The 13,818-nt window shown below is 37.3% G+C and overlaps 1 long non-coding RNA gene across 3 annotated transcripts in view; it reads right to left on the bottom strand.

Moving 5' to 3' along the window:
- Window positions 1-13,818, bottom strand: part of LOC147370026 (uncharacterized) — a 253,950-nt gene that overhangs the window by 61,725 nt on the left and 178,407 nt on the right. The window lies entirely within an intron of this gene.

The following is a 13,818-nucleotide window of genomic DNA, read 5'->3' as shown; positions in this document are numbered from 1 at the left end:
CACGAAGAGTCAGACACGACTGAACGACTTCACTTTCACTTTTCACTTTCATGCATTGGAGAAGGAAATGGCAACCCACTCCAGTGTTCTTGCCTGGAGAATCCCAGGGACGGGGGAGCCTGGTGGGCTGCCATCTGTGGGGTCACACAGAGTCGGACACGACTGAAGTGACTTAGCAGCAGCAGCAGCAGCAGCAAGACACTGGAGGCAAACGTCTTCTGAAGAGTGAGTATACTTATGGCTGCAGCAGCAGCAGCAAAAAGAAAACTTCTTTCCCATGTTCTAAAAGATTACAGATAGGTGTGGTACATGTATAAATATGAAGATTTACTTCAGACAAATAGCTGAAGTTTGTCTACTTTTTTATTACTTATTTATAATTCCTCTATCCACAGGATTTTCCAGGCAAGAACACTGGAGTGGTTTGCCATTTCCTTCTCCAGGGTATCTTTCCAATCCAGGGATTGAACCGGGATCTCCTGCACTGCAGGCAGATTCTTTACCAACTGAGATACCAGGGAAGCCCTACGTTTTTATTACTATGGCAACTCACTTCGGTACTCTTACCTAGAATATCCCATGGATGGAGAATCCTGGTACAGGCTACAGTCCATGGGGTCGAAAAGAGTCAGACACGACTGAGAGACTTCATTTTTACTTTCATAATAATAAACAATGTTTTAAATATTATGTTGATACTATGTTTATACTAGTATGACTAATTTTAAATGTTTACCTCCGGAACTACGTTATTAAGGTCAAAAGTTTCACATTCTTAGACTTAATGTACCATGATCCACATAGAGTTCAGTTCAGTTGCTCAGTCGTGTCCGACTCTGCAACCCCATGAATCGCAGCACGCCAGGCCTCCCTGTCCATCACCAACTCCTGGAGTTCACTCAGACTCACGTCCCTCGAGTCAGTGATGTCATCCAGCCATCTCATCCTCTGCTGTCCCCTTCTCCTCCTTCCCCCAATCCCTCCCAGCATCAGAGTCTTTTCCAATGAGTCAACTCTTCGAATGAGGTGGCCAAAGTACTGGAGTTTCAGCTTTAGCATCATTCCTTCCAAAGAAATCCCAGGGCTGATCTCCTTCAGAATGGACTGGTTGGATCTCCTTGCAGTCCAAGGGACTCTCAAGAGTCTTCTCCAACACCACAGTTCAAAAGAACCAATTCTTCGGTGCTCAGTCTTCTTCACAGTCCAACTCTCACATCCATACATGACCACAGGAAAAACCATAGCCTTGACTAGACAGACCTTTGTTGGCAAAGTAATGTCTCTGTTTTTGAATATGCTATCTAGGTTGGTCATAACTTTCCTTCCAAGGAGTAAGCGTCTTTTAATTTCATGGCTGCAATCACCATCTGCAGTGATTTTGGAGCCCAAAAAAATAAAGTCTTACACTGTTTCCACTGTTTCCCCATCTATTTGCCATGAAGTGATGGGACTGGATGCCATGATCTTCATTTTCTGAATGTTGAGCTTTAAGCCAACTTTTTTACTCTGCTCTTTCACTTTCATCAAGAGGCTTTTGAGTTCCTCTTCACTTTCTGCCATAAGGGTGGTGTCATCTGCATATCTGAGGTTATTGATCTTTCTCACAGCAATCTTGATTCCAGCTTGTGCTTCTTCCAGTCCAGCGTTTCTCATGATGTACTCTGCATTTAAGTTAAATAACAGTGTGACAATATACAGCCTTGACGAACTCCTCTTCCTATTTGGAACCAGTCTGTTGTTTCATGTCCAGTTCTAACTGTTGCTTCCTGACCTGCATACAGGTTTCTCAAGGGGCAGGTCAGGTGGTCTGGTATTCCCATCTCTTTCAGAATTTTCCACAGTTTATTGTGATCCACACAGTCAAAGGCTTTGGCATATTCAATAAAGCAGAAATAGATGTTTGTCTGGAACTCTCTTGCTTTTTCCATGATCCAGTGGATGTTGGCAATTTGATCTCCGGTTCCTCTGCCTTTTCTAAAACCAGCTTGAACATCTGGAAGTTCACGGTTCACATATTGCTGAAGCCTGGCTTGGAGAATTTTGAGCATCACTTTACTAGCGTGTGAGATGAGTGCAATTATGTGGTAGTTTGAGCACTCTTTGGCATTGCCTTTCTTAGGGATTAGAATGAAAACTTACCTTTTCCAGTCCTGTGGCCACTGCTGTTTTCAAAATTTGCTGACGTATTGAGTGCAACACTTTCACAGCATCATCTTTCAGGAATTGAAATAGCTCAACTGGAATTCCATCACCTCCACTAGCTTTTTCCACATATAGATCCCTTGTAAAAAGAAAGTATAGTTGCTCAGCCGTGTCTGACTCTTTGTGACCCCATGGACTGTAACCTACCAGGCTCCTCCATCCATGGGATTTTCCAGGCAAGAACACAGGAGTGGGTTACCATTTCCTTCTCCAGGGGATCTTCCCAACCCAGGGATCAAGCCTGGTTCTCCCACACTGCAGGCAGACTCTTTGCCATATGAGCCACCAGGGAAGTCCAGAACCCTTGTAATGATTAATTTTAAATGTCAACTTGGCTGGGCCATGGTGACCATATATTTTCTTAAAGATCGTTCTAGGTATTTCGTAAAGATTTCTTTTGGGTGAGATTAACATTTAAATATTCAGACTTGGAGAAAAGCAGATTATCCTCTGGTGTGGGTGGGCCTCACCTAATCAACTGACACATTCACTAGCATAGCCTTCTCTTCAACAAAATGGAATACTGCCAGCAAGTTTTCTTTGAACTTGAAACTCTTCCTGAGTCTACAGTTTGTTCATGAATCCTAACCAATGTTAAATTTGAAGATCAGATGTTATGTTCATGGATCTTAAATAATTGCATAAAGCTAACTCCTTAAAATCAGTCTTTCCCTGCTCCCCTCTCAATATGTATCTATATATAAGATATAAAATATGCTATACATATAATATATACAAATATAATTTATATAATTATATGCCTACACTTATGTAATATATATTACATATAATATATATTATAGCACTAATTAAAATATAATTACATGTTATATAAATTACATCCTATTGTATCTGTGTATATGTATATATACACATACACACACACACATATATACATCCTGTTTGTTCTTTTCCTCTGGAGGACCCTGACTAATACTCCCTCCTTTGCTCTGAGGACTACCAAGCTGTAAGAAGAAAAGCTTTTATGGTGAACACCATAATGTGCTGTCCAGACCTCAGTTTTCAAATCAACAATTTCATGAAGCCAGAAGAAAGCCCTCAGCTGCCAGCTGTCTTTAGGAATTAACTCACCTGAGAAAAAAAAAATGATCTTGCCCAAATTCTCACCTCTTTCAGAAACAGCCTGCCCAATGATCAGTCAGTGCAGGGGTATAAAGGCCCAGCCCATTCATTTCAACTCAGAACAACTTTGATGATCTTTCCAGCTTCAGAGATGAAGCCTTTGTCAGGTTTGCAATGCCCAATCCTGCCTCCTTCCCTCTTTCTCCCATAGGTGTTACTCCCAAAAACAATCCCTACTAAGTGACCAACATACTAATCTGCATCTTAGATTCCTCTTCTGAAAGGCTTCCCTGTGGCTTAGCTGGTAAAGAATTCACCTGCAATGAGTGAGACCTGGGTTCAATCCCTGGGTTGGGAAGATCTCCTGGAGAAGGGAAAGGCTACTCCAGTATTCTGGCCTGGAGAATTCCATGGACTATACAGTCCATGGGGCTGAAAAGAGTTGGACACAACTGAGCGACTTTCACTTTCACTTTCTGAAAAAATGCAGCATGCAATAGTATTTTTTTTCTGCCCTGGTATCACTTTGCATTACCTTCCTGCCAGCTCATATCAGTACAGAGTATATCAGCAGTCTGACCCATACATTGATATTCAACCCAGAAACAAGATACTGATCTCTTCTTGGAACACTCCTTATTTCTACAGGTGATTTTCCTGATGCTCTCCTAACTTAGTTTGGCAGGGTAGTGCAAAGCCTCCCCTTTCTCCTTGCCATTCCATCTGCTCCATCTGCAGTCCTCTGCATCTGGAGCTGCCATCCTCAATCATGCCTCCAGAATCACAGGTATACAGTTCAAGTTCTCCACAGGGACTTCTCACTTTGCTACACTGCAAGGATGGCAGCAAGAGAACACACGGATTAAAGCTCAGCAATCTAACAGAAGAACAAGATTCTGCTGGCTATCTGTGCCCCTAAGAATGTTTCTCTTGAAGCCCTCCCTCACTTAACTTGATAGGATGAGTCACACTTCCAACCCCCCTTCTCTCATAGCACTTCTCTCCTTCATAAGGACTCACTGAAAGATTCGAGCATAAAATGATTGAGATTATTTGTTAATTTTAGCTATCTGTGGCATCTTTATTTTATGTTCACATATATTCTTCGTGTGACTATTATTCCCATGCTTGACAAGTTTGGGGCTTGTCTTAGTATGATCTGGCTCAGGACTTACTCAGTGAGAAAAATCCAGTCTCAAGGTATTTGTAGAAAACAAAAATTGAGTGTCCTCAAATTTGTGCCCCCTTTGGCATATAAAATTAGTCAATACAGAGTTATACCACATTTGATGATGCTAATTAGAACTGCTAGCTGTCACTGCTTCTGGAGTTGTTTTTACTCAAGGGCCCGACTGTATTTATGACCCAACACTGTAAGACGGCTAGCCAATGTCACGGGTGCATTTCTTTCCATGGACCAGAGTTCTCTATTCAAAGCTAAATGGGTGCTGACATTATTCAGAACATAGAGCAATCATTTAAGCTAATCATCCATTCTATTAAAACATAGATCTTCTGCATCTTCACTGAGTTCTCAGAAGGAAGTGATTGTGTGAATTCTTGTGAGGGGATTTTGCATGGACATAGCAGCCATGAACTGACTTATAAATTTGTACCACGTGTAATTCACGAAACCAGAGTCCTCCTTCTACCCTGTCACCAGGCAAATGAACATCCATTAACTATAGTATGTATGCTTTAATACTTAAAGTAATAGCCTACCTTCTTCTGCCTTCAGACTAGAGATTTTGTCTCCTTCAATAGCGTAGTCTAATTAAATAAATTTTATCTCTCTGCTTTAAAAATATCTTCGGCTTAAATATTTGATCATGTTGTGTGTTTTTTCTTTTTGAAGTTCATTTCAATGACACTATTCTTTAATCTTAAAATCCTTTGCTAAAAATGCTCCACCTTACTGATTGGAGTCTACAGTCTCTTTCAACCCATCAGTAAAATGTGTCCCAGGAGGAAGAAGTCAAACAGAAAAGATCATTCAAGCATTTCTCAATTAGTTAAGGAACTTCTGATGCATCTCATTTAAGGTTCCAGGTGAATAGAACACCTCAGAAATGTTTTCTTCAGGTCAAAGTGCACACTTAGCATGATACTTAGCCACATTTTTGTATAATTACATCATATGGGGATTTAGGCCTGCTATTACTTTAGTTGCATATGATATGAATAGAATTTGCTAAATCATGACCTACTGAGAAACAAAAATAATTGAGAAAGTGACCTTGGCACTTTAGGAAAGGAAGCATAGAGGCTTTTGACAGCAGAAAATAATACAATTATTAGTAGGCTAAAGTTCAGGGGAAAGAAGCTATAGTCATGTGAAGGGAAAAAAAAATGGCAGCTGACTGTGTCTGACACTTTTTACATTGTTCAGTAAAGACTTAAAGTGTTTCACATACTAGTACCACATATTCAATGATACATGAAAAATAAAAGAAGAATTGTGTTGGATAAACAAGTGCCTTGAATTAGATATTTGGCAGCTTTACTTTCCATGATTATTAACAACTAAACTTCCAGAAAACATATAGAGTCCTCGGGTGAATAGTAATATCAGTTATGGCTGTGGAACTGAATAAAAGAGAAACATTTTCAAAGGTTAGGTTTAATGTAAATATTAATTGCATAATAATTTTCATACATCTATGTATGACTAGAGTTAGGCATGTCAAAGTTAAAATTTCTGTTCTATGATTTACTAGCTGGATAATCTTGGCCAAAACTTCAATCTTTGCTGGTTTACTAATGTACAAAATGGAGTTAATACTGTTGGACCTTTAAAAGGACTGAATGAGAAAATACATGTAAAACAGTTTGACACCTGGCATACACTAAATACTAATACATTTCAAAATATTTAACTAATAAGTTTTTAGAATATGAATGGTAAGAATAAGATTGAATTTTTTTGGAAATAAGATTCAATTTCCAAGAGTGCTTTACCTCCAATAATCCTATATGAAAGTCTAAAAGTATACAGTGAAATTCATGGCAAGAAAACAGCACACTTTTTAATCTTTCCTGCATTTCCCTTCATCTTCCCTTCCCCAACTTCTATGATAACTTCTGTTAGACTTTTTGAAAATTCCTCTCTAAATTTTCATAATGACATGTCCTAAAAATTTCCCTATAACGTTTGTGGGAATTAGATATAATGTCATGTTCAGTTCAGTTGCTCAGTCATGTCTTTGCAACCCAATGGACTGCAGCACACCAGGCCTCCCTGTCCATCACCAACTCCCAGAGCTTACTCAAACTCATGTCCACTGAGTCAGTGATGCCACCCAACCATCTCATCCTCTGTCATCCCCTTTTCCTCCTGCCTTCAATCTTTCCCAGCATCAGGGTCTTTTCCAAGGAGTCAGTTCTTAGCATCAGGTGGCCAAATTATTGGAGCTTCAGCTTTAGCATCAGTCCTTCCAATGAACATTCGGGACTGATTTCCTGTAGGACTGACTGATTAGATCTCCTTGCAGTTCAAGGGACTCTCAAGAGTCTTCTCCAACACCACAGTTCAAAAGCATCAATTCTTCAGCACTCAGCTTTCTTCATGGTCCAACTCTCACATCCATACATGACCACAGGAAAAACCATAGCTTTGACTAGATGGACCTTTGTCAGCAAAGTAATGTCTGCTTTTTAGTCTGCTGTCTGCTGCTGCTGCTGCTGCTAAGTCGCTTTAGTCATGTCTGACTCTGTGCGACCCTAGAGACGGCAGCCTACCAGGCTCCCCTGTCACTGGGATTCTCCAGGCAAGAACACTGGAGTAGGTTGCCATCGCCTTCTCCAATGCATGAAAGTGAAAAGTGAAAGTGAAGTCACTCAGTCGTGTCTGACTCTTAGCAACCCCATGGACTGCAGCCTACCAGGGTCCTCCACCCATGGGATTTTCCAGGCAAGAGTACTGGAGTGGGTTGCCATTGCCTTCTCCGAATGTGCTGTCTAGGTTGGTCCTAACTTTTCTTCCAAGAAGCAAGCATCTTTTAATTTCATGGCTGTAGTCACCATCGGCAGTGATTTTGGAGCCCCCCAAAATAAAGTCTGTCACTGTTTACATTTCCCCATCTATTTACCATGAAGTGATGGGACTGGATGCCATGCATCTGCATCTTAGTTTTCTGAATGTTGAGCTTTAAGCCAATTTTTTCACTCTCTTCTTTCACTTTCATCAAGAGGCTTTTTAGTTCCTCTTCACTTTCTGCCATAAGGGTGGTGTCATCTGCATATCTGAGGTTATTGATGTTTCTCCCAGAAATCTTGATTCCAGCTGTGCTTCATCCAGCCTGGCATTTAACATGATGTACTTTTGGCCACCTCATGCGAAGAGTTGACTCATTGGAAAAGACTCTGATGCTGGGAGGGATTGGGGGCAGAAGGAGAAGGGGACAACAGAGGGTGAGATGGCTGGATGGCATCACCGACTCAATGGACATGAGTCTGAGTGAACTCTGGGAGTTGGTGATGGACAGGGAGGCCTGGCGTGCTGTGATTCATGGGGTCGCAAAGAGTCGGACACAACTGAGCGACTGAACTGACTGACTGACTGACTCTGCATATAAGTTAAATAAGCAGGGTGACAATATACAGTCTTGACATATCTAGAACCAGTCTGTTGTTCCATGTCTGGTTCTAACTCACTTCTTGATCTGCATACAGATTTCTCAGGAGGCAAGTGACGTGGTCTGGTATATCAAAATTCCTTAGGATGTTGGGCAACTCAGTTTTGTTCTAACTGCCCATTTAGAAATCCACGTGTCCCTGTAGACACACAGTATTTGAGAGATGGTACACCAGACCATGGACATTAACACCAGTCACCAGAGCATCAGTTGCTCCACATACAAGCCACACATGCACAGAACCAAGGACCAGAAGCAGTCCTGACAGATCATTTCATTTCTAATTATTAAATGTTTGTTCATTCTTAAATATCTTTTGTCTGGTTAGTCCCACAGAATACTATGGTCATTTGAAACAAAGGTTCTGATTAAAAACTGCATTCAGCAAATTTGATCAAATCATGAGAGACATCAGATTTCTAGGATTTGTTTCAATTTTTTTCCATTTTTCTTTTATTTAAAAGTCACAGAGCTTAAAGATTTAAACACAAGACACAACAGCATAAAACTTCTAGAAGAGATCATAGGCAAAATACTCTCTGAAATAAACTGTACAACTGTTCTCTTAGGTCAGTATCCCAAGGCAATAGAAATAAAAATAAACAAATGAGACAATCAATCTTACAAGATTTTGCACAGCAAAGGAAACCATAAACAGAAGGAAAACGTATGGAATGGGAGAAAATATTTGCAAACAATTCAACCAATAAAAGCTTAATTTCCAAAATATACAAACAGCTCATACATCTCAAATAAATAAACAGATAAAAACAAACAAAAAAAAATTAAAAATGAGCAGAAGACCTAAATAGACATGTCTCCAAAGAAGAAATACAGATGGTCAATAGGCACATGAAAAGATGTTCAAATCACTAATTATCAGAGAAATGCAAATCAAAACTACAAAAAGGTATCACCTCACACCAGTCACAATGGCCATCATTAAAAAGGTCTACAAATAAATAACAATGCTGGAGAAGATGAGAAAATGGTGAGAATGTGAGTTGGTACATCCACTGTGGAAAACAGCATGAAAGTTCCTCAGGAAACTAAACATTTAATTATCCTATGATCCAGGAATTCCACTGCTGGCATATATTCAGACAAAACTCTAATCCAAAAAGATACATGCACCCCTATGTTCATAGCAGCACTGTTCACAAGAGCCAAGATGGAAACATAAACATCCACTGGCAGATGCATGGCTACAGAAGATATGGTGCATATGTACAATGAAACACCACTCCCGCATAAAAAAAAAGAACAAAATAATGCCATCTGCGGCAACATGGATGTAACGAGAGATTATCCTATAAGTGAAGTAAGTCAAAGAGAGAAAGACAAATACCGTATGATATCACTAATACGTAGAGTTTGAAACATGGCAAAATGAACCTATTTACGAAACAGAAATAGACTCATAGAGAACCAAGATGAAATGGGAGGTGAGGGTTAGTAGATATAAGCTATTATATACGAATGGATAAACAACAAGGTCCTACTATATAGCATAGAGAACTATATTCAGTATCCTATGAGAAGCCATAATAGAAATGAATATAAAACACACACACACACAGGTATGTATGACTGAATCAATTTCTGTTACTGTACTTCTGAAAAAGAGCAAAGTAATACAACATTGTAAATCAAATCTATTTCAATAAAAAAAATAAAATTAGAAAAAAAGCTCATAGATCCATAAAGAAAAACATGATTTTTTTCTACTATGTAGGAACTCGTGAAGAAAATTTAAGCTTTTTAAATCATTAAACAAAAGAATGACCAAATATATATGATGAAAAATATTTGTCAATTACTCAGGAACTAGGAAATGACCACAGAATGGTTAATGTGAATACACAAGAGATCAAAGTAGCATTATCAATCTATATTTTAAATGTGGGAATATTTTATTTATTGAAGCATTACTTACCTTTTATATCATTTTACTCATAACACTTCTGAAGAAATGGAACATGAGCTGTTGTTATGAAGCTATTATACCCAGTAGAATTGGAATTGTTAACCAACACCAAAGCACAGGCAAGAATCTATTCAAGGTTCCCATTTGAATCTAAAAAACAGATTTTTCAGGAAGTGAGAGGTAAAAATCCATGTCACCAATTCTTTAGTGATGCTTCTTTATTGAACAGGTACTAAATGAAACTTTACCTAAAGGGCCATTTCTTGACAGACAAATTAAATGACTTCAAGATCAAACATACTCAATTTATATCCAAAGTCAATGCTTAGGGGGAAGAGGAAGCATAATGTAGTATACTGAGTGCTTAAGTCATCTGCAGTTTTGCTGAGGTTAAGTAGCAGAATGTTAAGCTTTTTGATTTCTAGCATGAAACATCATTTTAGCAAATCCTATATCTACACTAAACATTGATTTTAGCTGACTAAAATCCATTTGGAATTCTATTTCCTACACAGAGTAGTCTTCCTTTCCATGAGTATAGAAGAAATGCTTTAAACTAAAGGCATTTGACAACTACAGAATAACTTGCCTTTTCAACATACTCTAATCCAATACATCTACAATTCTCAAAGTCCATTTAACAATGCTTTGATTGCATTCTACCATCTCTGCTTAAGAAATTGTTTTTTACTTAAGTATGACAAACCACATGTAAATTCTGGAAGTTCAGTTTGGAATTGGGAAAATAACTCAGATTCTAATAATTTTGCAATCATAATTTATTTTTGTAAAAATTGTTGTTATAAAAGTAAGGACGTTAAAGCATTTCTGCATGAAACATTTAGTTATAGCAGTCTTTCTTGAATATTATCACTTACAATAGTTTAACACAGGTCATTTGATTGTTCTGCAACTGAATTTTAGCATTTTCAGGGTTAGGATATTAAATTCAAGTAACATTTTGATGAGACATTAAAAAATGTGATATGTATATGAAAGTACAAACTGTATAAACTATAATGTTAGCCAAATTAAAGTTTTTATATTTCATCAATGTAAATCAAACAGCTAATTGAAGGCCCATGAGGAGTTAAAATTGTTGGACTCTAGGCCATTTTACCAACTTAGAGTGAGAATACTGTAATGTCCATTTTACATGTTATTTTAGCAGTAAATATAAAAGAAGGTATGTTGCAAACAGATGGATCTCTGTAGTAGGTATAATCAAAATCGGTTCCATTTATTGATCCAATAGCAGAATTTACATATGGTTTGTATTCACCATTGATCTGACCTTCATACCAAAGAATCTCTTTGTAGAAAATACTAAAGACAAACACAGCAACCAGCACCTGACTTTAAGATAATTGTGTGTTGTGTCTTTTGAAGTTTTTTACTTCTAGATATTTTAGTCACCTGGCTATTAAAATTAAGATATGCTTCTGTAAATCCTATCTCTATTAGAGATTATTTCTGCTAGTGTTTTACAAGAATTACACATATTTTCTTTGAAGAGTTTTAATCATTCCCATTTTTTATCAAATACTGAAAATTCAGAGATTTTATCTATGCCTTAGAAAATATTTGAATAGGTTTAGTGTGAAAGATATGATATCAATTCTGATTTTTCACAAATATTACCTGCCTTAGAACCCATATAAAGCTGATAATTTGATTTTCATATAATTTCTGGCTCAGTTTTTTAAAGTACTTCTATACACTACAATAAAATACTTTTTAAAAGAAATAATTGCAGAGGGGATTAAAGTCACTATTTTCAGATGAAGTGATTTTATACATGACAAATCTAAAAGAAATATCTAAGAAACTGGGAGAGTTCTGAAAAAGGACTACTCAGCTGTCAGAAAATACATTGATAACAAACTTCATACACCAAAACACACTAAGTACCTCCTAATAAAGTTCAGAAATATGGGAAAACCTTAAATTTTTAAAAATATTGTAATAAGTGGGAAGTTTTTCTGACTAGAAAGACTCAGTGCTGTTTATCATGTTTTATTTCTAGAAAATTATCTCACAGATTACAAGCCCAGTCAAAATATCATTTTTTGTCAAAACACAATAATAAATTTGATACTCAATCTGATAGAAATCCACTTCCCTGGTGGCTCAGATGGTAAAAGCGTCTGCCTCCAATGTGAAAGACCCGGATTCTATCCCTGGATCGGGAAGATCCCCTGGAGGAGGAAATGGCAACCCACTCCAGTACTCTTGCCTGGAAAATTCCATGGATGGAGGAGCCTGGTAGGCTATAGTCCATGGGGTTGCAAAGAGTTAGACACGACTGAGCAACTTCACTTTACTTCTTTCTGATAGAAATCAGCAAATTTAGTCAACACAGGCTTAAAGAAAGTACACCATTTAAGAAGAAACAGACTTAAGCAGAAATAAAATGCATCCTTGAGTTCAAGTTAGAATATGACATGACATGGAGCTGATCAATGGGCGAAAGGAGAAGGCCCAAATAGATTTAAGGCGTATAGAAATTTAGTATATGATAAAGGTAGCAATTAAACAATGAAAAATAGATACTTTGAAAATTAGTATCTAGAGCTCCAAAGGAAAATAAAACTAGATCTCCACTTCATTTCTTATTTTAAAATATTTTAAAGATAAACATAAAAGTGTGATGTTTCTAGTGTAACGTGAAAGCACTAAAGTGAAAAATACATCATTGTAAAAGATAATTCTGGGTTCAAGTTACCTTCTAAAACGGTACAAATCTCATTCACAGAAGACAGCTCTGATACATTTATTTCAGCAAAATGTCATCTTATACGGATTTAAGTCTCAGAAACATCATTCATTCATTCATTGAATAAGTATGCAAGAAACAACACAGTGTTTCAAGTACTTTTCTAGCATAAGGGCTACGGCAGCGAACAAATTAGACAAAACCTTCTGCCCCAGGTAGATTCTCAATGAGTAGAAATAGATAAATAAGTGAACATAAGATGACAGGTGGTAATAAGTGCTATGAAAGAAAATAAAGCACAGGGAAAAAAAGGTAATAATAAATATTTGTCGAATAAATGAAGGAGTCTGAGAGTAGACAGTATTATCAAGGGTATGAAGAAAAATGTATTTCCATATGCTATTACTGAGAGTATTTATTGGTACAACATTATGGATAGGAGTCTACCCAAATGTAAAATGTGCAAACACTTTGACTCAGTAATTCTACTCAGAGGTATTTACCCTACAAACATATTTGTGCGTAATTCATACATACAAACACAAGATTATTTTTAAGCAGTATTTGTATAAGGGGTGTGGGGTAGAACTGTAAACAACTTTAATGTTTCTTGGAGGCAATTGGTTAAATAAAATAAGAACATTCATAAAAAGGGTGACTACATACATCTGTTAAAGATAAAGTAGATTTGCTATGATAATCTGGAAAAGTCCACCAGATATAAAGCAAATAACAGAACAGTTTGTACATATTATCCCACTGGTATAAAACAAGGTGGATCCATATGGTTGTGTATATGCCTGAAAACATTCTGGAAGGATGCACAGAATTACTTTGAGGGAGGAGGATGGATGTTTTGAGAATTAAACAGACTCATCTTTGTTTGTGCTACTTAAACTTTTTTACTATGTTCACTGTTATTTTCATAGAAATAATTTAAAAATTTAAGCACTGAGGAAACATTGTTCATTTTGTGCAAAAAGCTGAAATGCCCTCATGACAATATTGCATTAGATTAGTAATCAAAATAAATATTGAATTTATCCTACGAGGATGGCCAGAACAAATAAATTATGCCAACAAATCCTCTACGGGTTCTAATTATATTGGCTGGATGACTATAGCAATCACATTAAAAGCCTAATTAGCAAATTGCATCTCAAACTGTGATTAAAAAAAAAGATGATGACAGACTACAACACAAACTGTCTTAGTCTATTTGGGTGGTTGTAACAAACTACTGTCAACGGCCAGGC

The sequence above is a fragment of the Bos grunniens genome, chromosome 7 (assembly GCF_055505025.1).
Source record: "Bos grunniens cultivar Pamir isolate PY7600 chromosome 7, Bosgru_T2T1.0, whole genome shotgun sequence".
Classification (NCBI taxonomy): Eukaryota; Metazoa; Chordata; class Mammalia; order Artiodactyla; family Bovidae; genus Bos; species Bos grunniens.
Note: the sequence above shows the minus strand (reverse complement) of the source record. Positions and strands in the feature narration are given on the sequence as shown.